Genomic DNA, 25,380 nt, shown 5'->3' with positions numbered 1-25,380 from the left:
ACAGGAAAGCACACCGAGACCTGGTGTTTTCTCTATGAAATTGGCGTGGGCTTGAAGGGTGAGGCCTAGTGACTGCCCTCCTTTATAGCCAGTTGAGGAAATGTACCAAGGGTGATGCAACCCGCTTACAACGAAATGTTTCTCTTCAGAGTAGGAGATTTTGCTACCAAAGGTCAGCAGCTCCTCTCCCTCAGAGTGCTGTTTCTGTGTAGACTAGGGAAAGACACCATGGTCCCCAGGTGAGAACGGCTCTTTGCCCAGTTGGTTTCATCCAAGAAAGAGCCAGAAGGGCTGACCTCAACTAATCGGGCTGCATATCCCTGAATCCTTGGGTTGGGGCAGTCCTGAGCCAATGTGCCAGCTCTGCAATGAAAGCGAAGTTTCCAGCCTGAGAAGCAGGCCCTCAAGAAGATCTGCCAACTGACTGCCCTCCATTATAGCCAGCTGAGAAAATGTGGCAAGGCTGACGCAACCCGCTTACAACAAAATGTTTCCCTTCAGAATAGGAGATTTTGCTACCAAACGCCAGCAGCTCCTCTCCCTCAGAGTGCTGTTTCTGTGTAGACTAGGGAAAGACACCATGGTCCCCAGGTGAGAACGGCTCTTTTCCCAGTTGGTTTCATCCAAGAAAGAGCCAGAAGGGCTGATCTCAACTAATCGGGCTGCATATCCTTGAACCTTGGTGTAGGGCAGTCCTGAGCCAATGTGCCAGCTAATGAATGAAAGCAAAGATTGCAGCCTGGGAAGCAGGGCCTCAAGTAAGTCTACCAACTGACTTTCCTCCAATATAGCCAGCTGAGAAAATGTGGCAAGTGTGTTGAAACCCGATTACAATGAAATGTTTCTCTTCAGAATAGGTGATTTGCTTCAAAACGCCAGCAGCTCGTCTCCCTCAGAGTGCTGTTTCTGTGTAGACTAGGGAAAGACACCACGGTCCCCATTTTAGAAAGGCTCTTTTCCTACTTGGTTTCATCCATGGAAGACCCAGAAAGGCTGCTCTCAACTAATCGGGCTGCACTTTCCTGAATCCTTGGGGTAGAGTAGTTCTGAGCCAATATGCCACCTAAGGAATGAAAGCAAAGTTTCCTTGCTACCGAAAGGCACACCGAGACCTGGTGTTTTCTCTATGAAATTGGCGTGGGCTTGAAGGGTGAGACCTACTGACTGTCCTCCTTTATAGCCAGTTGAGGAAATGTAGCAAGGCTGATGCAACCCGTTTACAACGAAATGTTTCTCTTCAGAGTAGGAGATTTTGCTACCAAAGGCCAGCAGCTCCTCTCTCTCAGAGAGCTGTTTCTGGGTAGACAAGGGAAAGACACCATGTTCCCCAGGTGAGAACGGCTCTTTTCCCAGTTGGTTTCATCCATGAAAGAGCCAGAAGTGCTGCTCTCAACTAATCGGGCTGCACATTCCTGAATCCCTGTGGTAGGGCAGTTCTGAGCCAGTATGCCACCTAATCAATGAAAGCAAAGTTTCCTTGCTACAGGAAGGCACACCGAGACCTGGTGTTTTCTCTATGAAATTGGCGTGGGCTTGAAGGGTGAGTCCTAATGACTGCCCTCCTTTATAGCCAGTTGAGGAAATGTAGCAAGGCTGATGCAACCAGCTTACAACGAAATATTTCTCTTCAGAATTGGAGATTTTCCTACCAAAGGCCAGCAGCTCCTCTCCCTCAGAGTGTTGTTTCTGTGTAGACTTGGGAAAGACACCATGGTCCCTAGGTGAGAACGGCTCTTTTCCCCCTTGGTTTCATCAATGAAAGAGCCAGAAGCGCTGATCTCAACTAATCAGGTTGAACATCCCTGAATCCTTGCGGTGGGGCAGTCCTGAGCCAATGTACCCGCTCTGGAATGAAAGCAAAGTTCCATCATGGGAAGCAGGGCCTCAAGTAAGTCTTCCAACTGACTGCCCTCCATTACAGCCAGCTGAGAAAATGTGGCAAGGCTGACGCAAACCGCTTACAACGAAATGTTTCTCTTCAGAATAGGAGATTTTGCTACCAAAGGCCAGCAGCTCCTCTCCCTCAGAGTGCTGTTTCTGTGTAGACTAGGGAAAGACACCATGGTCCCCAGGTTAGAACGGCTCTTTTCCCAGTTGGTTTCATCCAAGAAAGAGCCAGAAGGGCTGATCTCAATTAATCGGGCTTCATATCCCTGAACCTTGGAGTGGGGCAGTCCTGAGCCAATGTGCCAGCTAATGAATGAAAGCAAAGATTCCAGCCTGGGAAGCAGGGCCTCAAGTAAGTCTACCAACTGACTTTCCTCCATTATAGCCAGCTGAGAAAATGTGGCAAGGGTGTTGAAACCCGATTACAATGAAATGTTTCTCTTCAGAATAGGAAATTTTGCTACCAAACGCCAGCAGCTCGTCTCCCTCAGAGTGCTGTTTCTGTGTAGACAAGGGAAAGACACCATGGTCCCCAGGTTAGAAAGGCTCTTTTCCTAGTTGCTTTCATCCATGGAAGACCCAAAAACGCTGCTCTCAACTAATCGGACTGCACATTCCTGATATCTTGCAGTAGGGTAATTCTGAGCCAATATTCCACCAAAGGAATGAAAGCAAAGTTTCCTTGCTACAGGAAAGCACACCGAGACCTGGTGTTTTCTCTATGAAATTGGCATTGGCTTGAAGGGTGAGGCCTACTGACTGCCCTCCTTTATAGCCAGTTGAGGAAATGTACCAAGGCTGCGGCCACCCGCTTACAACGAAATGTTTCTCTTCAGAGTAGGAGATTTTGCTACCAAAAGCCAGCAGCTCCTCTCCGTCAGAGTGCTGTTTCTGTGTAGACGAGGGAAAGACACCATGGTCCCCAGGTGAGAACGGCTCTTTTCCCAGTTGGTTTCATCCATGAAAGAGCCAGAAGGGCTGATCTCAACTAATCGGGTTGAACATCCCTGAATCCTTGGGGTGGGGCAGTCCTGAGCCAATGTACCAGCTCTGGAATAAAAGCAAAGTTCCATCATGGGAAGCAGGGCCTCAAGTAAGTCTTCCAACTGACTGCCCTCCATTATAGCCAGCTGAGAAAATGTGGCAAGGCTGACACAACCCGCTTACAACAAAATGTTTCTGTTCAGAATAGGAGATTTTGCTACCAAATGCCAGCAGCTCCTCTCACTCAGAGTGCTGTTTCTGTGTAGACTAGGGAAAGATACCATGGTCCCCAGGTGAGAACGGCTCTTTTCCCAGTTGGTTTCATCCAAGAAAGAGCCAGAAGGGCTGATCTCAACTAATCGGGCTGCATATCCTTGAACCTTGGTGTAGGGCAGTCCTGAGCCAATGTGCCAGCTAATGAATGAAAGCAAAGATTGCAGCCTGGGAAGCAGGGCCTCAAGTAAGTCTACCAACTGACTTTCCTCCAATATAGCCAGCTGAGAAAATGTGGCAAGTGTGTTGAAACCCGATTACAATGAAATGTTTTTCTTCAGAATAGGTGATTGCTTCAAAACGCCAGCAGCTCGTCTCCCTCAGAGTGCTGTTTCTGTGTAGACTAGGGAAAGACACCACGGTCCCCATTTTAGAAAGGCTCTTTTCCTACTTGGTTTCATCCATGGAAGACCCAGAAAGGCTGCTCTCAACTAATCGGGCTGCACTTTCCTGAATCGTTGGGGTAGAGTAGTTCTGAGCCAATATGCCACCTAAGGAAGGAAAGCAAAGTTTCCTTGCTACAGGAAGGCACACCGAGACCTGGTGTTTTCTCTATGAAATAGGCGTGGGTTTGAAGGGTGAGGCCGACTGACTGCCCTCCTTTATAGCCAGTTGAGAATATGTGGCAAGGCTGAGGCAACCCGCTTACAACGAAATATTACTCTTCAGAATAGGATATTTTGCTACCAAATGTTAGCATCCCGTCTCCATCACAGTGCTGTTTCTGCGTAGACTAGGGAAAGACACCACGGTAGCCAGGTTAGAAAGGCTCTTTTCCTAGTTGCTTTCATCCATGGAAGACCCAGAAATGCTGCTCTCAACTAATCGGACTGCACATTCCTGATACCTTGCGGTAGGGTAGTTCTGAGCCGGTATGTCGCCTAAGTAATGAAAGCAAAGTTTCCTTGCTACAGGAAAGCACACCGAGACCTGGTGTTTTCTCTATGAAATTGGCGTGGGCTTGAAGGGTGAGGCCTAGTGACTGCCCTCCTTTATAGCCAGTTGAGGAAATGTACCAAGGGTGATGCAACCCGCTTACAACGAAATGTTTCTCTTCAGAGTAGGAGATTTTGCTACCAAAGGTCAGCAGCTCCTCTCCCTCAGAGTGCTGTTTCTGTGTAGACTAGGGAAAGACACCATGGTCCCCAGGTGAGAACGGCTCTTTGCCCAGTTGGTTTCATCCAAGAAAGAGCCAGAAGGGCTGACCTCAACTAATCGGGCTGCATATCCCTGAATCCTTGGGTTGGGGCAGTCCTGAGCCAATGTGCCAGCTCTGCAATGAAAGCGAAGTTTCCAGCCTGAGAAGCAGGCCCTCAAGAAGATCTGCCAACTGACTGCCCTCCATTATAGCCAGCTGAGAAAATGTGGCAAGGCTGACGCAACCCGCTTACAACAAAATGTTTCCCTTCAGAATAGGAGATTTTGCTACCAAACGCCAGCAGCTCCTCTCCCTCAGAGTGCTGTTTCTGTGTAGACTAGGGAAAGACACCATGGTCCCCAGGTGAGAACGGCTCTTTTCCCAGTTGGTTTCATCCAAGAAAGAGCCAGAAGGGCTGATCTCAACTAATCGGGCTGCATATCCTTGAACCTTGGTGTAGGGCAGTCCTGAGCCAATGTGCCAGCTAATGAATGAAAGCAAAGATTGCAGCCTGGGAAGCAGGGCCTCAAGTAAGTCTACCAACTGACTTTCCTCCAATATAGCCAGCTGAGAAAATGTGGCAAGTGTGTTGAAACCCGATTACAATGAAATGTTTCTCTTCAGAATAGGTGATTTGCTTCAAAACGCCAGCAGCTCGTCTCCCTCAGAGTGCTGTTTCTGTGTAGACTAGGGAAAGACAACACGGTCCCCATTTTAGAAAGGCTCTTTTCCTACTTGGTTTCATCCATGGAAGACCCAGAAAGGCTGCTCTCAACTAATCGGGCTGCACTTTCCTGAATCCTTGGGGTAGAGTAGTTCTGAGCCAATATGCCACCTAAGGAATGAAAGCAAAGTTTCCTTGCTACCGAAAGGCACACCGAGACCTGGTGTTTTCTCTATGAAATTGGCGTGGGCTTGAAGGGTGAGACCTACTGACTGTCCTCCTTTATAGCCAGTTGAGGAAATGTAGCAAGGCTGATGCAACCCGTTTACAACGAAATGTTTCTCTTCAGAGTAGGAGATTTTGCTACCAAAGGCCAGCAGCTCCTCTCCGTCAGAGTGCTGTTTCTGTGTAGACGAGGGAAAGACACCATGGTCCCCAGGTGAGAACGGCTCTTTTCCCAGTTGGTTTCATCCATGAAAGAGCCAGAAGGGCTGATCTCAACTAATCGGGTTGAACATCCCTGAATCCTTGGGGTGGGGCAGTCCTGAGCCAATGTACCAGCTCTGGAATAAAAGCAAAGTTCCATCATGGGAAGCAGGGCCTCAAGTAAGTCTTCCAACTGACTGCCCTCCATTATAGCCAGCTGAGAAAATGTGGCAAGGCTGACACAACCCGCTTACAACAAAATGTTTCTGTTCAGAATAGGAGATTTTGCTACCAAATGCCAGCAGCTCCTCTCACTCAGAGTGCTGTTTCTGTGTAGACTAGGGAAAGATACCATGGTCCCCATTTTAAAACGGCTCTTTTCCTAGTTGGTTTCATCCAAGAAAGAGCCAGAAAGGCTGATCTCAACTAATCGGGCTGCATATCCTTGAACCTTGGGGTAGGGCAGTCCTGAGCCAATGTGCCAGCTAATGAATGAAAGCAAAGATTGCAGCCTGGGAAGCAGGGCCTCAAGTAAGTCTACCAACTGACTTTCCTCCAATATAGCCAGCTGAGAAAATGTGGCAAGTGTGTTGAAACCCGATTACAATGAAATGTTTTTCTTCAGAATAGGTGATTGCTTCAAAACGCCAGCAGCTCGTCTCCCTCAGAGTGCTGTTTCTGTGTAGACTAGGGAAAGACACCACGGTCCCCATTTTAGAAAGGCTCTTTTCCTACTTGGTTTCATCCATGGAAGACCCAGAAAGGCTGCTCTCAACTAATCGGGCTGCACTTTCCTGAATCGTTGGGGTAGAGTAGTTCTGAGCCAATATGCCACCTAAGGAAGGAAAGCAAAGTTTCCTTGCTACAGGAAGGCACACCGAGACCTGGTGTTTTCTCTATGAAATAGGCGTGGGTTTGAAGGGTGAGGCCGACTGACTGCCCTCCTTTATAGCCAGTTGAGAATATGTGGCAAGGCTGAGGCAACCCGCTTACAACGAAATATTACTCTTCAGAATAGGATATTTTGCTACCAAATGTTAGCATCCCGTCTCCATCAGAGTGCTGTTTCTGCGTAGACTAGGGAAAGACACCACAGTAGCCAGGTTAGAAAGGCTCTTTTCCTAGTTGCTTTCATCCATGGAAGACCCAGAAATGCTGCTCTCAACTAATCGGACTGCACATTCCTGATACCTTGCGGTAGGGTAGTTCTGAGCCGGTATGTCGCCTAAGTAATGAAAGCAAAGTTTCCTTGCTACAGGAAAGCACACCGAGACCTGGTGTTTTCTCTATGAAATTGGCGTGGGCTTGAAGGGTGAGGCCTAGTGACTGCCCTCCTTTATAGCCAGTTGAGGAAATGTACCAAGGGTGATGCAACCCGCTTACAACGAAATGTTTCTCTTCAGAGTAGGAGATTTTGCTACCAAAGGTCAGCAGCTCCTCTCCCTCAGAGTGCTGTTTCTGTGTAGACTAGGGAAAGACACCATGGTCCCCAGGTGAGAACGGCTCTTTGCCCAGTTGGTTTCATCCAAGAAAGAGCCAGAAGGGCTGACCTCAACTAATCGGGCTGCATATCCCTGAATCCTTGGGTTGGGGCAGTCCTGAGCCAATGTGCCAGCTCTGCAATGAAAGCGAAGTTTCCAGCCTGAGAAGCAGGCCCTCAAGAAGATCTGCCAACTGACTGCCCTCCATTATAGCCAGCTGAGAAAATGTGGCAAGGCTGACGCAACCCGCTTACAACAAAATGTTTCCCTTCAGAATAGGAGATTTTGCTACCAAACGCCAGCAGCTCCTCTCCCTCAGAGTGCTGTTTCTGTGTAGACTAGGGAAAGACACCATGGTCCCCAGGTGAGAACGGCTCTTTTCCCAGTTGGTTTCATCCAAGAAAGAGCCAGAAGGGCTGATCTCAACTAATCGGGCTGCATATCCTTGAACCTTGGTGTAGGGCAGTCCTGAGCCAATGTGCCAGCTAATGAATGAAAGCAAAGATTGCAGCCTGGGAAGCAGGGCCTCAAGTAAGTCTACCAACTGACTTTCCTCCAATATAGCCAGCTGAGAAAATGTGGCAAGTGTGTTGAAACCCGATTACAATGAAATGTTTCTCTTCAGAATAGGTGATTTGCTTCAAAACGCCAGCAGCTCGTCTCCCTCAGAGTGCTGTTTCTGTGTAGACTAGGGAAAGACAACACGGTCCCCATTTTAGAAAGGCTCTTTTCCTACTTGGTTTCATCCATGGAAGACCCAGAAAGGCTGCTCTCAACTAATCGGGCTGCACTTTCCTGAATCCTTGGGGTAGAGTAGTTCTGAGCCAATATGCCACCTAAGGAATGAAAGCAAAGTTTCCTTGCTACCGAAAGGCACACCGAGACCTGGTGTTTTCTCTATGAAATTGGCGTGGGCTTGAAGGGTGAGACCTACTGACTGTCCTCCTTTATAGCCAGTTGAGGAAATGTAGCAAGGCTGATGCAACCCGTTTACAACGAAATGTTTCTCTTCAGAGTAGGAGATTTTGCTACCAAAGGCCAGCAGCTCCTCTCTCTCAGAGAGCTGTTTCTGGGTAGACAAGGGAAAGACACCATGTTCCCCAGGTGAGAACGGCTCTTTTCCCAGTTGGTTTCATCCATGAAAGAGCCAGAAGTGCTGCTCTCAACTAATCGGGCTGCACATTCCTGAATCCCTGTGGTAGGGCAGTTCTGAGCCAGTATGCCACCTAATCAATGAAAGCAAAGTTTCCTTGCTACAGGAAGGCACACCGAGACCTGGTGTTTTCTCTATGAAATTGGCGTGGGCTTGAAGGGTGAGTCCTAATGACTGCCCTCCTTTATAGCCAGTTGAGGAAATGTAGCAAGGCTGATGCAACCAGCTTACAACGAAATATTTCTCTTCAGAATTGGAGATTTTGCTACCAAAGGCCAGCAGCTCCTCTCCCTCAGAGTGTTGTTTCTGTGTAGACTTGGGAAAGACACCATGGTCCCTAGGTGAGAACGGCTCTTTTCCCACTTGATTTCATCAATGAAAGAGCCAGAAGCGCTGATCTCAACTAATCAGGTTGAACATCCCTGAATCCTTGCGGTGGGGCAGTCCTGAGCCAATGTACCCGCTCTGGAATGAAAGCAAAGTTCCATCATGGGAAGCAGGGCCTCAAGTAAGTCTTCCAACTGACTGCCCTCCATTACAGCCAGCTGAGAAAATGTGGCAAGGCTGACGCAAACCGCTTACAACGAAATGTTTCTCTTCAGAATAGGAGATTTTGCTACCAAAGTCCAGCAGCTCCTCTCCCTCAGAGTGCTGTTTCTGTGTAGACTAGGGAAAGACACCATGGTCCCCAGGTTAGAACGGCTCTTTTCCCAGTTGGTTTCATCCAAGAAAGAGCCAGAAGGGCTGATCTCAATTAATCGGGCTTCATATCCCTGAACCTTGGAGTGGGGCAGTCCTGAGCCAATGTGCCAGCTAATGAATGAAAGCAAAGATTCCAGCCTGGGAAGCAGGGCCTCAAGTAAGTCTACCAACTGACTTTCCTCCATTATAGCCAGCTGAGAAAATGTGGCAAGGGTGTTGAAACCCGATTACAATGAAATGTTTCTCTTCAGAATAGGAAATTTTGCTACCAAACGCCAGCAGCTCGTCTCCCTCAGAGTGCTGTTTCTGTGTAGACAAGGGAAAGACACCATGGTCCCCAGGTTAGAAAGGCTCTTTTCCTAGTTGCTTTCATCCATGGAAGACCCAAAAACGCTGCTCTCAACTAATCGGACTGCACATTCCTGATATCTTGCAGTAGGGTAATTCTGAGCCAATATTCCACCAAAGGAATGAAAGCAAAGTTTCCTTGCTACAGGAAAGCACACCGAGACCTGGTGTTTTCTCTATGAAATTGGCATTGGCTTGAAGGGTGAGGCCTACTGACTGCCCTCCTTTATAGCCAGTTGAGGAAATGTACCAAGGCTGCGGCCACCCGCTTACAACGAAATGTTTCTCTTCAGAGTAGGAGATTTTGCTACCAAAAGCCAGCAGCTCCTCTCCGTCAGAGTGCTGTTTCTGTGTAGACGAGGGAAAGACACCATGGTCCCCAGGTGAGAACGGCTCTTTTCCCAGTTGGTTTCATCCATGAAAGAGCCAGAAGGGCTGATCTCAACTAATCGGGTTGAACATCCCTGAATCCTTGGGGTGGGTCAGTCCTGAGCCAATGTACCAGCTCTGGAATAAAAGCAAAGTTCCATCATGGGAAGCAGGGCCTCAAGTAAGTCTTCCAACTGACTGCCCTCCATTATAGCCAGCTGAGAAAATGTGGCAAGGCTGACACAACCCGCTTACAACAAAATGTTTCTGTTCAGAATAGGAGATTTTGCTACCAAATGCCAGCAGCTCCTCTCACTCAGAGTGCTGTTTCTGTGTAGACTAGGGAAAGATACCATGGTCCCCAGTTTAAAACGGCTCTTTTCCTAGTTGGTTTCATCCAAGAAAGAGCCAGAAGGGCTGATCTCAACTAATCGGGCTGCATATCCTTGAACCTTGGGGTAGGGCAGTCCTGAGCCAATGTGCCAGCTAATGAATGAAAGCAAAGATTGCAGCCTGGGAAGCAGGGCCTCAAGTAAGTCTACCAACTGACTTTCCTCCAATATAGCCAGCTGAGAAAATGTGGCAAGTGTGTTGAAACCCGATTACAATGAAATGTTTTTCTTCAGAATAGGTGATTGCTTCAAAACGCCAGCAGCTCGTCTCCCTCAGAGTGCTGTTTCTGTGTAGACTAGGGAAAGACACCACGGTCCCCATTTTAGAAAGGCTCTTTTCCTACTTGGTTTCATCCATGGAAGACCCAGAAAGGCTGCTCTCAACTAATCGGGCTGCACTTTCCTGAATCGTTGGGGTAGAGTAGTTCTGAGCCAATATGCCACCTAAGGAAGGAAAGCAAAGTTTCCTTGCTACAGGAAGGCACACCGAGACCTGGTGTTTTCTCTATGAAATAGGCGTGGGTTTGAAGGGTGAGGCCGACTGACTGCCCTCCTTTATAGCCAGTTGAGAATATGTGGCAAGGCTGAGGCAACCCGCTTACAACGAAATATTACTCTTCAGAATAGGATATTTTGCTACCAAATGTTAGCATCCCGTCTCCATCAGAGTGCTGTTTCTGCGTAGACTAGGGAAAGACACCACGGTAGCCAGGTTAGAAAGGCTCTTTTCCTAGTTGCTTTCATCCATGGAAGACCCAGAAATGCTGCTCTCAACTAATCGGACTGCACATTCCTGATACCTTGCGGTAGGGTAGTTCTGAGCCGGTATGTCGCCTAAGTAATGAAAGCAAAGTTTCCTTGCTACAGGAAAGCACACCGAGACCTGGTGTTTTCTCTATGAAATTGGCGTGGGCTTGAAGGGTGAGGCCTAGTGACTGCCCTCCTTTATAGCCAGTTGAGGAAATGTACCAAGGGTGATGCAACCCGCTTACAACGAAATGTTTCTCTTCAGAGTAGGAGATTTTGCTACCAAAGGTCAGCAGCTCCTCTCCCTCAGAGTGCTGTTTCTGTGTAGACTAGGGAAAGACACCATGGTCCCCAGGTGAGAACGGCTCTTTGCCCAGTTGGTTTCATCCAAGAAAGAGCCAGAAGGGCTGACCTCAACTAATCGGGCTGCATATCCCTGAATCCTTGGGTTGGGGCAGTCCTGAGCCAATGTGCCAGCTCTGCAATGAAAGCGAAGTTTCCAGCCTGAGAAGCAGGCCCTCAAGAAGATCTGCCAACTGACTGCCCTCCATTATAGCCAGCTGAGAAAATGTGGCAAGGCTGACGCAACCCGCTTACAACAAAATGTTTCCCTTCAGAATAGGAGATTTTGCTACCAAACGCCAGCAGCTCCTCTCCCTCAGAGTGCTGTTTCTGTGTAGACTAGGGAAAGACACCATGGTCCCCAGGTGAGAACGGCTCTTTTCCCAGTTGGTTTCATCCAAGAAAGAGCCAGAAGGGCTGATCTCAACTAATCGGGCTGCATATCCTTGAACCTTGGTGTAGGGCAGTCCTGAGCCAATGTGCCAGCTAATGAATGAAAGCAAAGATTGCAGCCTGGGAAGCAGGGCCTCAAGTAAGTCTACCAACTGACTTTCCTCCAATATAGCCAGCTGAGAAAATGTGGCAAGTGTGTTGAAACCCGATTACAATGAAATGTTTCTCTTCAGAATAGGTGATTTGCTTCAAAACGCCAGCAGCTCGTCTCCCTCAGAGTGCTGTTTCTGTGTAGACTAGGGAAAGACAACACGGTCCCCATTTTAGAAAGGCTCTTTTCCTACTTGGTTTCATCCATGGAAGACCCAGAAAGGCTGCTCTCAACTAATCGGGCTGCACTTTCCTGAATCCTTGGGGTAGAGTAGTTCTGAGCCAATATGCCACCTAAGGAATGAAAGCAAAGTTTCCTTGCTACCGAAAGGCACACCGAGACCTGGTGTTTTCTCTATGAAATTGGCGTGGGCTTGAAGGGTGAGACCTACTGACTGTCCTCCTTTATAGCCAGTTGAGGAAATGTAGCAAGGCTGATGCAACCCGTTTACAACGAAATGTTTCTCTTCAGAGTAGGAGATTTTGCTACCAAAGGCCAGCAGCTCCTCTCTCTCAGAGAGCTGTTTCTGGGTAGACAAGGGAAAGACACCATGTTCCCCAGGTGAGAACGGCTCTTTTCCCAGTTGGTTTCATCCATGAAAGAGCCAGAAGTGCTGCTCTCAACTAATCGGGCTGCACATTCCTGAATCCCTGTGGTAGGGCAGTTCTGAGCCAGTATGCCACCTAATCAATGAAAGCAAAGTTTCCTTGCTACAGGAAGGCACACCGAGACCTGGTGTTTTCTCTATGAAATTGGCGTGGGCTTGAAGGGTGAGTCCTAATGACTGCCCTCCTTTATAGCCAGTTGAGGAAATGTAGCAAGGCTGATGCAACCAGCTTACAACGAAATATTTCTCTTCAGAATTGGAGATTTTGCTACCAAAGGCCAGCAGCTCCTCTCCCTCAGAGTGTTGTTTCTCTGTAGACTTGGGAAAGACACCATGGTCCCTAGGTGAGAACGGCTCTTTTCCCACTTGGTTTCATCAATGAAAGAGCCAGAAGCGCTGATCTCAACTAATCAGGTTGAACATCCCTGAATCCTTGCGGTGGGGCAGTCCTGAGCCAATGTACCCGCTCTGGAATGAAAGCAAAGTTCCATCATGGGAAGCAGGGCCTCAAGTAAGTCTTCCAACTGACTGCCCTCCATTACAGCCAGCTGAGAAAATGTGGCAAGGCTGACGCAACACGCTTACAACGAAATGTTTCTCTTCAGAATAGGAGATTTTGCTACCAAAGTCCAGCAGCTCCTCTCCCTCAGAGTGCTGTTTCTGTGTAGACTAGGGAAAGACACCATGGTCCCCAGGTTAGAACGGCTCTTTTCCCAGTTGGTTTCATCCAAGAAAGAGCCAGAAGGGCTGATCTCAATTAATCGGGCTTCATATCCCTGAACCTTGGAGTGGGGCAGTCCTGAGCCAATGTGCCAGCTAATGAATGAAAGCAAAGATTCCAGCCTGGGAAGCAGGGCCTCAAGTAAGTCTACCAACTGACTTTCCTCCATTATAGCCAGCTGAGAAAATGTGGCAAGGGTGTTGAAACCCGATTACAATGAAATGTTTCTCTTCAGAATAGGAAATTTTGCTACCAAACGCCAGCAGCTCGTCTCCCTCAGAGTGCTGTTTCTGTGTAGACAAGGGAAAGACACCATGGTCCCCAGGTTAGAAAGGCTCTTTTCCTAGTTGCTTTCATCCATGGAAGACCCAAAAACGCTGCTCTCAACTAATCGGACTGCACATTCCTGATATCTTGCAGTAGGGTAATTCTGAGCCAATATTCCACCAAAGGAATGAAAGCAAAGTTTCCTTGCTACAGGAAAGCACACCGAGACCTGGTGTTTTCTCTATGAAATTGGCATTGGCTTGAAGGGTGAGGCCTACTGACTGCCCTCCTTTATAGCCAGTTGAGGAAATGTACCAAGGCTGCGGCCACCCGCTTACAACGAAATGTTTCTCTTCAGAGTAGGAGATTTTGCTACCAAAAGCCAGCAGCTCCTCTCCGTCAGAGTGCTGTTTCTGTGTAGACGAGGGAAAGACACCATGGTCCCCAGGTGAGAACGGCTCTTTTCCCAGTTGGTTTCATCCATGAAAGAGCCAGAAGGGCTGATCTCAACTAATCGGGTTGAACATCCCTGAATCCTTGGGGTGGGGCAGTCCTGAGCCAATGTACCAGCTCTGGAATAAAAGCAAAGTTCCATCATGGGAAGCAGGGCCTCAAGTAAGTCTTCCAACTGACTGCCCTCCATTATAGCCAGCTGAGAAAATGTGGCAAGGCTGACACAACCCGCTTACAACAAAATGTTTCTGTTCAGAATAGGAGATTTTGCTACCAAATGCCAGCAGCTCCTCTCACTCAGAGTGCTGTTTCTGTGTAGACTAGGGAAAGATACCATGGTCCCCAGTTTAAAACGGCTCTTTTCCTAGTTGGTTTCATCCAAGAAAGAGCCAGAAAGGCTGATCTCAACTAATCGGGCTGCATATCCTTGAACCTTGGGGTAGGGCAGTCCTGAGCCAATGTGCCAGCTAATGAATGAAAGCAAAGATTGCAGCCTGGGAAGCAGGGCCTCAAGTAAGTCTACCAACTGACTTTCCTCCAATATAGCCAGCTGAGAAAATGTGGCAAGTGTGTTGAAACCCGATTACAATGAAATGTTTTTCTTCAGAATAGGTGATTGCTTCAAAACGCCAGCAGCTCGTCTCCCTCAGAGTGCTGTTTCTGTGTAGACTAGGGAAAGACACCAAGGTCCCCATTTTAGAAAGGCTCTTTTCCTACTTGGTTTCATCCATGGAAGACCCAGAAAGGCTGCTCTCAACTAATCGGGCTGCACTTTCCTGAATCGTTGGGGTAGAGTAGTTCTGAGCCAATATGCCACCTAAGGAAGGAAAGCAAAGTTTCCTTGCTACAGGAAGGCACACCGAGACCTGGTGTTTTCTCTATGAAATAGGCGTGGGTTTGAAGGGTGAGTCCGACTGACTGCCCTCCTTTATAGCCAGTTGAGAATATGTGGCAAGGCTGAGGCAACCCGCTTACAACGAAATATTACTCTTCAGAATAGGATATTTTGCTACCAAATGTTAGCATCCCGTCTCCATCAGAGTGCTGTTTCTGCGTAGACTAGGGAAAGACACCACGGTAGCCAGGTTAGAAAGGCTCTTTTCCTAGTTGCTTTCATCCATGGAAGACCCAGAAATGCTGCTCTCAACTAATCGGACTGCACATTCCTGATACCTTGCGGTAGGGTAGTTCTGAGCCGGTATGTCGCCTAAGTAATGAAAGCAAAGTTTCCTTGCTACAGGAAAGCACACCGAGACCTGGTGTTTTCTCTATGAAATTGGCGTGGGCTTGAAGGGTGAGGCCTAGTGACTGCCCTCCTTTATAGCCAGTTGAGGAAATGTACCAAGGGTGATGCAACCCGCTTACAACGAAATGTTTCTCTTCAGAGTAGGAGATTTTGCTACCAAAGGTCAGCAGCTCCTCTCCCTCAGAGTGCTGTTTCTGTGTAGACTAGGGAAAGACACCATGGTCCCCAGGTGAGAACGGCTCTTTGCCCAGTTGGTTTCATCCAAGAAAGAGCCAGAAGGGCTGACCTCAACTAATCGGGCTGCATATCCCTGAATCCTTGGGTTGGGGCAGTCCTGAGCCAATGTGCCAGCTCTGCAATGAAAGCGAAGTTTCCAGCCTGAGAAGCAGGCCCTCAAAAAGATCTGCCAACTGACTGCCCTCCATTATAGCCAGCTGAGAAAATGTGGCAAGGCTGACGCAACCCGCTTACAACAAAATGTTTCCCTTCAGAATAGGAGATTTTGCTACCAAACGCCAGCAGCTCCTCTCCCTCAGAGTGCTGTTTCTGTGTAGACTAGGGAAAGACACCATGGTCCCCAGGTGAGAACGGCTCTTTTCCCAGTTGGTTTCATCCAAGAAAGAGCCAGAAGGGCTGATCTCAACTAATCGGGCTGCATATCCTTGAACCTTGGTGTAGGGCAGTCCTGAGCCAATGTGCCAGCTAATGAATGAAAGCAAAGATTGCAGCCTGGGAAGCAGGGCCTCAAGTAAGTCTACCAACTGACTTTCCTCCAATATAGCCAGCTGAGAAAATGTGGCAAGTGTGTTGAAACCCGATTACAATGAAATGTTTCTCTTCAGAATAGGTGATTTGCTTCAAAACGCCAGCAGCTCGTTTCCCTCAGAGTGCTGTTTCTGTGTAGACTAGGGAAAGACAACACGGTCCCCATTTTAGAAAGGCTCTTTTCCTACTTGGTTTCATCCATGGAAGACCCAGAAAGGCTGCTCTCAACTAATCGGGCTGCACTTTCCTGAATCCTTGGGGTAGAGTAGTTCTGAGCCAATATGCCACCTAAGGAATGAAAGCAAAGTTTCCTTGCTACCGAAAGGCACACCGAGACCTGGTGTTTTCTCTATGAAATTGGCGTGGGCTTGAAGGGTGAGACCTACTGACTGTCCTCCTTTATAGCCAGTTGAGGAAATGTAGCAAGGCTGATGCAACCCGTTTACAACGAAATGTTTCTCTTCAGAGTAGGAGATTTTGCTACCAAAGGCCAGCAGCTCCTCTCTCTCAGAGAGCTGTTTCTGGGTAGACAAGGGAAAGACACCATGTTCCCCAGGTGAGAACGGCTCTTTTCCCAGTTGGTTTCATCCATGAAAGAGCCAGAAGTGCTGCTCTCAACTAATCGGGCTGCACATTCCTGAATCCCTGTGGTAGGGCAGTTCTGAGCCAGTATGCCACCTAATCAATGAAAGCAAAGTTTCCTTGCTACAGGAAGGCACACCGAGACCTGGTGTTTTCTCTATGAAATTGGCGTGGGCTTGAAGGGTGAGTCCTAATGACTGCCCTCCTTTATAGCCAGTTGAGGAAATGTAGCAAGGCTGATGCAACCAGCTTACAACGAAATATTTCTCTTCAGAATTGGAGATTTTGCTACCAAAGGCCAGCAGCTCCTCTCCCTCAGAGTGTTGTTTCTGTGTAGACTTGGGAAAGACACCATGGTCCCTAGGTGAGAACGGCTCTTTTCCCACTTGGTTTCATCAATGAAAGAGCCAGAAGCGCTGATCTCAACTAATCAGGTTGAACATCCCTGAATCCTTGCGGTGGGGCAGTCCTGAGCCAATGTACCCGCTCTGGAATGAAAGCAAAGTTCCATCATGGGAAGCAGGGCCTCAAGTAAGTCTTCCAACTGACTGCCCTCCATTACAGCCAGCTGAGAAAATGTGGCAAGGCTGACGCAAACCGCTTACAACGAAATGTTTCTCTTCAGAATAGGAGATTTTGCTACCAAAGTCCAGCAGCTCCTCTCCCTCAGAGTGCTGTTTCTGTGTAGACTAGGGAAAGACACCATGGTCCCCAGGTTAGAACGGCTCTTTTCCCAGTTGGTTTCATCCAAGAAAGAGCCAGAAGGGCTGATCTCAATTAATCGGGCTTCATATCCCTGAACCTTGGAGTGGGGCAGTCCTGAGCCAATGTGCCAGCTAATGAATGAAAGCAAAGATTCCAGCCTGGGAAGCAGGGCCTCAAGTAAGTCTACCAACTGACTTTCCTCCATTATAGCCAGCTGAGAAAATGTGGCAAGGGTGTTGAAACCCGATTACAATGAAATGTTTCTCTTCAGAATAGGAAATTTTGCTACCAAACGCCAGCAGCTCGTCTCCCTCAGAGTGCTGTTTCTGTGTAGACAAGGGAAAGACACCATGGTCCCCAGGTTAGAAAGGCTCTTTTCCTAGTTGCTTTCATCCATGGAAGACCCAAAAACGCTGCTCTCAACTAATCGGACTGCACATTCCTGATATCTTGCAGTAGGGTAATTCTGAGCCAATATTCCACCAAAGGAATGAAAGCAAAGTTTCCTTGCTACAGGAAAGCACACCGAGACCTGGTGTTTTCTCTATGAAATTGGCATTGGCTTGAAGGGTGAGGCCTACTGACTGCCCTCCTTTATAGCCAGTTGAGGAAATGTACCAAGGCTGCGGCCACCCGCTTACAACGAAATGTTTCTCTTCAGAGTAGGAGATTTTGCTACCAAAAGCCAGCAGCTCCTCTCCGTCAGAGTGCTGTTTCTGTGTAGACGAGGGAAAGACACCATGGTCCCCAGGTGAGAACGGCTCTTTTCCCAGTTGGTTTCATCCATGAAAGAGCCAGAAGGGCTGATCTCAACTAATCGGGTTGAACATCCCTGAATCCTTGGGGTGGGGCAGTCCTGAGCCAATGTACCAGCTCTGGAATAAAAGCAAAGTTCCATCATGGGAAGCAGGGCCTCAAGTAAGTCTTCCAACTGACTGCCCTCCATTATAGCCAGCTGAGAAAATGTGGCAAGGCTGACACAACCCGCTTACAACAAAATGTTTCTGTTCAGAATAGGAGATTTTGCTACCAAATGCCAGCAGCTCCTCTCACTCAGAGTGCTGTTTCTGTGTAGACTAGGGAAAGATACCATGGTCCCCAGTTTAAAACGGCTCTTTTCCTAGTTGGTTTCATCCAAGAAAGAGCCAGAAGGGCTGATCTCAACTAATCGGGCTGCATATCCTTGAACCTTGGGGTAGGGCAGTCCTGAGCCAATGTGCCAGCTAATGAATGAAAGCAAAGATTGCAGCCTGGGAAGCAGGGCCTCAAGTAAGTCTACCAACTGACTTTCCTCCAATATAGCCAGCTGAGAAAATGTGGCAAGTGTGTTGAAACCCGATTACAATGAAATGTTTTTCTTCAGAATAGGTGATTGCTTCAAAACGCCAGCAGCTCGTCTCCCTCAGAGTGCTGTTTCTGTGTAGACTAGGGAAAGACACCACGGTCCCCATTTTAGAAAGGCTCTTTTCCTACTTGGTTTCATCCATGGAAGACCCAGAAAGGCTGCTCTCAACTAATCGGGCTGCACTTTCCTGAATCGTTGGGGTAGAGTAGTTCTGAGCCAATATGCCACCTAAGGAAGGAAAGCAAAGTTTCCTTGCTACAGGAAGGCACACCGAGACCTGGTGTTTTCTCTATGAAATAGGCGTGGGTTTGAAGGGTGAGGCCGACTGACTGCCCTCCTTTATAGCCAGTTGAGAATATGTGGCAAGGCTGAGGCAACCCGCTTACAACGAAATATTACTCTTCAGAATAGGATATTTTGCTACCAAATGTTAGCATCCCGTCTCCATCAGAGTGCTGTTTCTGCGTAGACTAGGGAAAGACACCACGGTAGCCAGGTTAGAAAGGCTCTTTTCCTAGTTGCTTTCATCCATGGAAGACCCAGAAATGCTGCTCTCAACTAATCGGACTGCACATTCCTGATACCTTGCGGTAGGGTAGTTCTGAGCCGGTATGTCGCCTAAGTAATGAAAGCAAAGTTTCCTTGCTACAGGAAAGCACACCGAGACCTGGTGTTTTCTCTATGAAATTGGCGTGGGCTTGAAGGGTGAGGCCTAGTGACTGCCCTCCTTTATAGCCAGTTGAGGAAATGTACCAAGGGTGATGCAACCCGCTTACAACGAAATGTTTCTCTTCAGAGTAGGAGATTTTGCTACCAAAGGTCAGCAGCTCCTCTCCCTCAGAGTGCTGTTTCTGTGTAGACTAGGGAAAGACACCATGGTCCCCAGGTGAGAACGGCTCTTTGCCCAGTTGGTTTCATCCAAGAAAGAGCCAGAAGGGCTGACCTCAACTAATCGGGCTGCATATCCCTGAATCCTTGGGTTGGGGCAGTCCTGAGCCAATGTGCCAGCTCTGCAATGAAAGCGAAGTTTCCAGCCTGAGAAGCAGGCCCTCAAGAAGATCTGCCAACTGACTGCCCTCCATTATAGCCAGCTGAGAAAATGTGGCAAGGCTGACGCAACCCGCTTACAACAAAATGTTTCCCTTCAGAATAGGAGATTTTGCTACCAAACGCCAGCAGCTCCTCTCCCTCAGAGTGCTGTTTCTGTGTAGACTAGGGAAAGACACCATGGTCCCCAGGTGAGAACGGCTCTTTTCCCAGTTGGTTTCATCCAAGAAAGAGCCAGAAGGGCTGATCTCAACTAATCGGGCTGCATATCCTTGAACCTTGGTGTAGGGCAGTCCTGAGCCAATGTGCCAGCTAATGAATGAAAGCAAAGATTGCAGCCTGGGAAGCAGGGCCTCAAGTAAGTCTACCAACTGACTTTCCTCCAATATAGCCAGCTGAGAAAATGTGGCAAGTGTGTTGAAACCCGATTACAATGAAATGTTTCTCTTCAGAATAGGTGATTTGCTTCAAAACGCCAGCAGCTCGTCTCCCTCAGAGTGCTGTTTCTGTGTAGACTAGGGAAAGACAACACGGTCCCCATTTTAGAAAGGCTCTTTTCCTACTTGGTTTCATCCATGGAAGACCCAGAAAGGCTGCTCTCAACTAATCGGGCTGCACTTTCCTGAATCCTTGGGGTAGAGTAGTTCTGAGCCAATATGCCACCTAAGGAATGAAAGCAAAGTTTCCTTGCTACCGAAAGGCACACCGAGACCTGGTGTTTTCTCTATGAAATTGGCGTGGGCTTGAAGGGTGAGACCTACTGACTGTCCTCCTTTATAGCCAGTTGAGGAAATGTAGCAAGGCTGATGCAACCCGTTTACAACGAAATGTTTCTCTTCAGAGTAGGAGATTTTGCTACCAAAGGCCAGCAGCTCCTCTCTCTCAGAGAGCTGTTTCTGGGTAGACAAGGGAAAGACACCATGTTCCCCAGGTGAGAACGGCTCTTTTCCCAGTTGGTTTCATCCATGAAAGAGCCAGAAGTGCTGCTCTCAACTAATCGGGCTGCACATTCCTGAATCCCTGTGGTAGGGCAGTTCTGAGCCAGTATGCCACCTAATCAATGAAAGCAAAGTTTCCTTGCTACAGGAAGGCACACCGAGACCTGGTGTTTTCTCTATGAAATTGGCGTGGGCTTGAAGGGTGAGTCCTAATGACTGCCCTCCTTTATAGCCAGTTGAGGAAATGTAGCAAGGCTGATGCAACCAGCTTACAACGAAATATTTCTCTTCAGAATTGGAGATTTTGCTACCAAAGGCCAGCAGCTCCTCTCCCTCAGAGTGTTGTTTCTCTGTAGACTTGGGAAAGACACCATGGTCCCTAGGTGAGAACGGCTCTTTTCCCACTTGGTTTCATCAATGAAAGAGCCAGAAGCGCTGATCTCAACTAATCAGGTTGAACATCCCTGAATCCTTGCGGTGGGGCAGTCCTGAGCCAATGTACCCGCTCTGGAATGAAAGCAAAGTTCCATCATGGGAAGCAGGGCCTCAAGTAAGTCTTCCAACTGACTGCCCTCCATTACAGCCAGCTGAGAAAATGTGGCAAGGCTGACGCAACACGCTTACAACGAAATGTTTCTCTTCAGAATAGGAGATTTTGCTACCAAAGTCCAGCAGCTCCTCTCCCTCAGAGTGCTGTTTCTGTGTAGACTAGGGAAAGACACCATGGTCCCCAGGTTAGAACGGCTCTTTTCCCAGTTGGTTTCATCCAAGAAAGAGCCAGAAGGGCTGATCTCAATTAATCGGGCTTCATATCCCTGAACCTTGGAGTGGGGCAGTCCTGAGCCAATGTGCCAGCTAATGAATGAAAGCAAAGATTCCAGCCTGGGAAGCAGGGCCTCAAGTAAGTCTACCAACTGACTTTCCTCCATTATAGCCAGCTGAGAAAATGTGGCAAGGGTGTTGAAACCCGATTACAATGAAATGTTTCTCTTCAGAATAGGAAATTTTGCTACCAAACGCCAGCAGCTCGTCTCCCTCAGAGTGCTGTTTCTGTGTAGACAAGGGAAAGACACCATGGTCCCCAGGTTAGAAAGGCTCTTTTCCTAGTTGCTTTCATCCATGGAAGACCCAAAAACGCTGCTCTCAACTAATCGGACTGCACATTCCTGATATCTTGCAGTAGGGTAATTCTGAGCCAATATTCCACCAAAGGAATGAAAGCAAAGTTTCCTTGCTACAGGAAAGCACACCGAGACCTGGTGTTTTCTCTATGAAATTGGCATTGGCTTGAAGGGTGAGGCCTACTGACTGCCCTCCTTTATAGCCAGTTGAGGAAATGTACCAAGGCTGCGGCCACCCGCTTACAACGAAATGTTTCTCTTCAGAGTAGGAGATTTTGCTACCAAAAGCCAGCAGCTCCTCTCCGTCAGAGTGCTGTTTCTGTGTAGACGAGGGAAAGACACCATGGTCCCCAGGTGAGAACGGCTCTTTTCCCAGTTGGTTTCATCCATGAAAGAGCCAGAAGGGCTGATCTCAACTAATCGGGTTGAACATCCCTGAATCCTTGGGGTGGGGCAGTCCTGAGCCAATGTACCAGCTCTGGAATAAAAGCAAAGTTCCATCATGGGAAGCAGGGCCTCAAGTAAGTCTTCCAACTGACTGCCCTCCATTATAGCCAGCTGAGAAAATGTGGCAAGGCTGACACAACCCGCTTACAACAAAATGTTTCTGTTCAGAATAGGAGATTTTGCTACCAAATGCCAGCAGCTCCTCTCACTCAGAGTGCTGTTTCTGTGTAGACTAGGGAAAGATACCATGGTCCCCATTTTAAAACGGCTCTTTTCCTAGTTGGTTTCATCCAAGAAAGAGCCAGAAAGGCTGATCTCAACTAATCGGGCTGCATATCCTTGAACCTTGGGGTAGGGCAGTCCTGAGCCAATGTGCCAGCTAATGAATGAAAGCAAAGATTGCAGCCTGGGAAGCAGGGCCTCAAGTAAGTCTACCAACTGACTTTCCTCCAATATAGCCAGCTGAGAAAATGTGGCAAGTGTGTTGAAACCCGATTACAATGAAATGTTTTTCTTCAGAATAGGTGATTGCTTCAAAACGCCAGCAGCTCGTCTCCCTCAGAGTGCTGTTTCTGTGTAGACTAGGGAAAGACACCAAGGTCCCCATTTTAGAAAGGCTCTTTTCCTACTTGGTTTCATCCATGGAAGACCCAGAAAGGCTGCTCTCAACTAATCGGGCTGCACTTTCCTGAATCGTTGGGGTAGAGTAGTTCTGAGCCAATATGCCACCTAAGGAAGGAAAGCAAAGTTTCCTTGCTACAGGAAGGCACACCGAGACCTGGTGTTTTCTCTATGAAATAGGCGTGGGTTTGAAGGGTGAGTCCGACTGACTGCCCTCCTTTATAGCCAGTTGAGAATATGTGGCAAGGCTGAGGCAACCCGCTTACAACGAAATATTACTCTTCAGAATAGGATATTTTGCTACCAAATGTTAGCATCCCGTCTCCATCAGAGTGCTGTTTCTGCGTAGACTAGGGAAAGACACCACGGTAGCCAGGTTAGAAAGGCTCTTTTCCTAGTTGCTTTCATCCATGGAAGACCCAGAAATGCTGCTCTCAACTAATCGGACTGCACATTCCTGATACCTTGCGGTAGGGTAGTTCTGAGCCGGTATGTCGCCTAAGTAATGAAAGCAAAGTTTCCTTGCTACAGGAAAGCACACCGAGACCTGGTGTTTTCTCTATGAAATTGGCGTGGGCTTGAAGGGTGAGGCCTAGTGACTGCCCTCCTTTATAGCCAGTTGAGGAAATGTACCAAGGGTGATGCAACCCGCTTACAACGAAATGTTTCTCTTCAGAGTAGGAGATTTTGCTACCAAAGGTCAGCAGCTCCTCTCCCTCAGAGTGCTGTTTCTGTGTAGACTAGGGAAAGACACCATGGTCCCCAGGTGAGAACGGCTCTTTGCCCAGTTGGTTTCATCCAAGAAAGAGCCAGAAGGGCTGACCTCAACTAATCGGGCTGCATATCCCTGAATCCTTGGGTTGGGGCAGTCCTGAGCCAATGTGCCAGCTCTGCAATGAAAGCGAAGTTTCCAGCCTGAGAAGCAGGCCCTCAAAAAGATCTGCCAACTGACTGCCCTCCATTATAGCCAGCTGAGAAAATGTGGCAAGGCTGACGCAACCCGCTTACAACAAAATGTTTCCCTTCAGAATAGGAGATTTTGCTACCAAACGCCAGCAGCTCCTCTCCCTCAGAGTGCTGTTTCTGTGTAGACTAGGGAAAGACACCATGGTCCCCAGGTGAGAACGGCTCTTTTCCCAGTTGGTTTCATCCAAGAAAGAGCCAGAAGGGCTGATCTCAACTAATCGGGCTGCATATCCTTGAACCTTGGTGTAGGGCAGTCCTGAGCCAATGTGCCAGCTAATGAATGAAAGCAAAGATTGCAGCCTGGGAAGCAGGGCCTCAAGTAAGTCTACCAACTGACTTTCCTCCAATATAGCCAGCTGAGAAAATGTGGCAAGTGTGTTGAAACCCGATTACAATGAAATGTTTCTCTTCAGAATAGGTGATTTGCTTCAAAACGCCAGCAGCTCGTTTCCCTCAGAGTGCTGTTTCTGTGTAGACTAGGGAAAGACAACACGGTCCCCATTTTAGAAAGGCTCTTTTCCTACTTGGTTTCATCCATGGAAGACCCAGAAAGGCTGCTCTCAACTAATCGGGCTGCACTTTCCTGAATCCTTGGGGTAGAGTAGTTCTGAGCCAATATGCCACCTAAGGAATGAAAGCAAAGTTTCCTTGCTACCGAAAGGCACACCGAGACCTGGTGTTTTCTCTATGAAATTGGCGTGGGCTTGAAGGGTGAGACCTACTGACTGTCCTCCTTTATAGCCAGTTGAGGAAATGTAGCAAGGCTGATGCAACCCGTTTACAACGAAATGTTTCTCTTCAGAGTAGGAGATTTTGCTACCAAAGGCCAGCAGCTCCTCTCTCTCAGAGAGCTGTTTCTGGGTAGACAAGGGAAAGACACCATGTTCCCCAGGTGAGAACGGCTCTTTTCCCAGTTGGTTTCATCCATGAAAGAGCCAGAAGTGCTGCTCTCAACTAATCGGGCTGCACATTCCTGAATCCCTGTGGTAGGGCAGTTCTGAGCCAGTATGCCACCTAATCAATGAAAGCAAAGTTTCCTTGCTACAGGAAGGCACACCGAGACCTGGTGTTTTCTCTATGAAATTGGCGTGGGCTTGAAGGGTGAGTCCTAATGACTGCCCTCCTTTATAGCCAGTTGAGGAAATGTAGCAAGGCTGATGCAACCAGCTTACAACGAAATATTTCTCTTCAGAATTGGAGATTTTGCTACCAAAGGCCAGCAGCTCCTCTCCCTCAGAGTGTTGTTTCTGTGTAGACTTGGGAAAGACACCATGGTCCCTAGGTGAGAACGGCTCTTTTCCCACTTGGTTTCATCAATGAAAGAGCCAGAAGCGCTGATCTCAACTAATCAGGTTGAACATCCCTGAATCCTTGCGGTGGGGCAGTCCTGAGCCAATGTACCCGCTCTGGAATGAAAGCAAAGTTCCATCATGGGAAGCAGGGCCTCAAGTAAGTCTTCCAACTGACTGCCCTCCATTACAGCCAGCTGAGAAAATGTGGCAAGGCTGACGCAACCCGCTTACAACGAAATGTTTCTCTTCAGAATAGGAGATTTTGCTACCAAAGTCCAGCAGCTCCTCTCCCTCAGAGTGCTGTTTCTGTGTAGACTAGGGAAAGACACCATGGTCCCCAGGTTAGAACGGCTCTTTTCCCAGTTGGTTTCATCCAAGAAAGAGCCAGAAGGGCTGATCTCAATTAATCGGGCTTCATATCCCTGAACCTTGGAGTGGGGCAGTCCTGAGCCAATGTGCCAGCTAATGAATGAAAGCAAAGATTCCAGCCTGGGAAGCAGGGCCTCAAGTAAGTCTACCAACTGACTTTCCTCCATTATAGCCAGCTGAGAAAATGTGGCAAGGGTGTTGAAACCCGATTACAATGAAATGTTTCTCTTCAGAATAGGAAATTTTGCTACCAAACGCCAGCAGCTCGTCTCCCTCAGAGTGCTGTTTCTGTGTAGACAAGGGAAAGACACCATGGTCCCCAGGTTAGAAAGGCTCTTTTCCTAGTTGCTTTCATCCATGGAAGACCCAAAAACGCTGCTCTCAACTAATCGGACTGCACATTCCTGATATCTTGCAGTAGGGTAATTCTGAGCCAAT

Source organism: Eschrichtius robustus, chromosome 20 (assembly GCF_028021215.1).
Source record: "Eschrichtius robustus isolate mEscRob2 chromosome 20, mEscRob2.pri, whole genome shotgun sequence".
NCBI classification, from domain to species: domain Eukaryota; kingdom Metazoa; phylum Chordata; class Mammalia; order Artiodactyla; family Eschrichtiidae; genus Eschrichtius; species Eschrichtius robustus.
This window is presented reverse-complemented; position numbering follows the sequence as displayed.